Consider the following 2,711-nt stretch of genomic DNA (forward strand, 5'->3'; position numbering starts at 1 on the left):
GGTCGCAGGATTGTCATAGAAGCCTGCACGGGAAGTCCCAGCAGCAGCAGAGATCATCATGGAAGAAGAGGCAGCAGCCTGTTCGACAAGGTGCTGGTCGAGCTCATTCATCAGCTACTCCATCGCTACTTTGTTCACGATCAGCTCCTTGGGGACTCTGCTCATTCATCAGAGTGTTTCACCATGTCTGCTCCGTGTCCCCGTCCATCACCAGGAGCTTCCATAACTCCCTACCTCTTCGTGTTTCTCCCTTCAGCCTCTTTAATACCTCGATGTACGCACCAGCCTCTTGCTCTCAGAAATACGATTCCTGCCTCAGCTGGCTTTGAAATGTATGAGACAACCCCATCACTAGTTAGCACAGAACGTGGGATCTAATTCTCTGGAGCCCGGGTACGATCATGCTCTCGATGAAGCAATACATGGAAGAGGTGTCACATTCCTTCCTTGAATGGGCAACCTCTTGGAAAAGAATATTATTTTTACTAATGGAAAAGAATATTATTTTTAAATTTTGTTTCAATTACGTAACAGAGAATATAGGCCCTTTTTTGTTACTCTGAAAGGCTAAATTCTCTTATGAAATCACTGCTACAAAACATTTGATAAAAATAACGTCCCTTCTCACTAGTGAAAGCTCTTTTGCTACCCGGACACCTAGGAAGGTTTCATTGAGGTCGACTAAGCCAAGGAGTCCACCGAGGCAAGTTGCGCGGTCAAGGAAGGAATATGACATCTGTACCATGTATTGCTTCATCGAGTGCAGTACACTATGTGCCTGACCTTTGGAGGGATTATCTCAGATTTCATGGCTTGAGGCAAGAATTGCAATTTTGGCAGCACGAGGCAGCTTTTCTTGAATCAAAAGGCTCGACTCTGAGAGGCCCAGAGGGAGGTACATTGAGAGGCCGAGGGAAGATAAACAAAGGTGTGGGGAATTAGAAAAGCTCCTTAAAAATGGATGGAGAGAGAGAGCAAACCCCGTGGAACACTCCGATCAATGAGCAAAGTCCCCAAGAGCTGATCACGAGCATGGCCGCGATGAACAAGCTGACGGATGAGCTCCACAAGCACCTGAACATGAACGGGCTGCTACGTACCTCCTCTTCAGCGACCACCTCTGCTGCTGTCGGGCCCTTCTTTTTCGGTCTTCTAAATTTTATGTCAACCCTGCAACCAATGTTTCATTTTTTTTTATAAAATCTACAAAATATATCACATGTATCAATAAATTAACGTATTATCTCGAATGTGCTCATAGATGAGAATCTTCCAGATTCAGCCAAAACAATAGTTATATAATGTAATTTTACATGAGTGTATAATATATATTCATAAATTATATAAAACACATATTTTGTGATAAGAGGTGAATGAAGAGAGACTTGGTTAATGATCCTCTTATATAGTGCCAAAACCTACCGATCATTAAGACTGTATTTAGGTATATAATTCACTTACCATGCATGTCTTGATTCATTTTATTTATTATTAGAATCTTCCATAGAATTTATGGAGCTATACGTCTACAAACATATTCGGATAACCAATCCTACTCACTGAAAAACTCTCGCATCATTTTTGCGCCTTTTTTTACGTACTTTACATTTCTTATTACATTAGGATTTTCCGATAATTTTATACATATGAAAGCAAGATGTGAAGGCGGATCGACTCATCAAGTTCCCATTGAAATAGGATCCACACAAGGAAAAGCACTTGGCATTCGTTGGTTATTAAGGGCATTTCAAAATTCCAGTTGGAGTGCGAATCGTGTTGCTTAATATGGACTTGTGAGTTATATATACTGTATAAAAGCTTAAGACTTGGGCTTGATTTGGAAATGTTATTACTGATATACAAATGAAGAAATATAATTTCTAAAAACTAAAAGTATTGATTACAGCAAAAAAAAATTAAATTGTTCGGGACATGGGAAACCATACTCTAAAACTGTTAAAATCAAAACTAATGCTTAAAGTAGGGAATAAGCAAAAATAGGAAATCAATCACGTTTATGACTGCTAAAATTAACAACAATCATTGTCTTGAAATATTTCATGAAGCTTTAGTGAAAGTATATATCATATAATCATGCATATTATTTAATTTCAAAACAATTTTAGTAATAAACCTTATGTTAAGTTATCTAATCAGTCTTTAGGTAATTTTGTATTTTAAGTTGTTTTGAGAAATTAGTTACATTTACATATTAATGCCCGCACAATGTGTATACTACCAACAGCTTTGTTATAGAAAAACTAGGATTACGCCTGCGTGCCGCGTGGGTTTTAGAAATTATTTAATTTATTTAATTTTTAATTACTTTTTAGAAAACTTTTAATACATTTGTGAATTGATTTAACGTTTTACTTTAAAATTTATAATGTTTATTTACATTTTTAATAAAATTTTAAATGTTATAATTTTTTAAATATAAAAATAATAACAATATATTAAACATTAAATGAGAATTAAAAAAATAGAGCTCTCGCATATTACATAGTGTTTTTTTAAATAATTTTGAAATTTGTTTAAAATAGATAATAAGTTAAATAGTATAGGAATGAAAATTTAATTGCAATAATCTAATCATACAAAAAATGGTATGGAAAATAATATGCCTAATATTTTTTATTATGAAAGAAAAAAATTATCTAATATAATTAAGAAAAATCAAATTGCAATCATAAGAATAAGTAATTTGATTC

The sequence above is a fragment of the Punica granatum genome, unplaced genomic scaffold (genome assembly GCF_007655135.1).
Source record: "Punica granatum isolate Tunisia-2019 unplaced genomic scaffold, ASM765513v2 Contig00376, whole genome shotgun sequence".
In the NCBI taxonomy this organism is placed as follows: Eukaryota; Viridiplantae; Streptophyta; class Magnoliopsida; order Myrtales; family Lythraceae; genus Punica; species Punica granatum.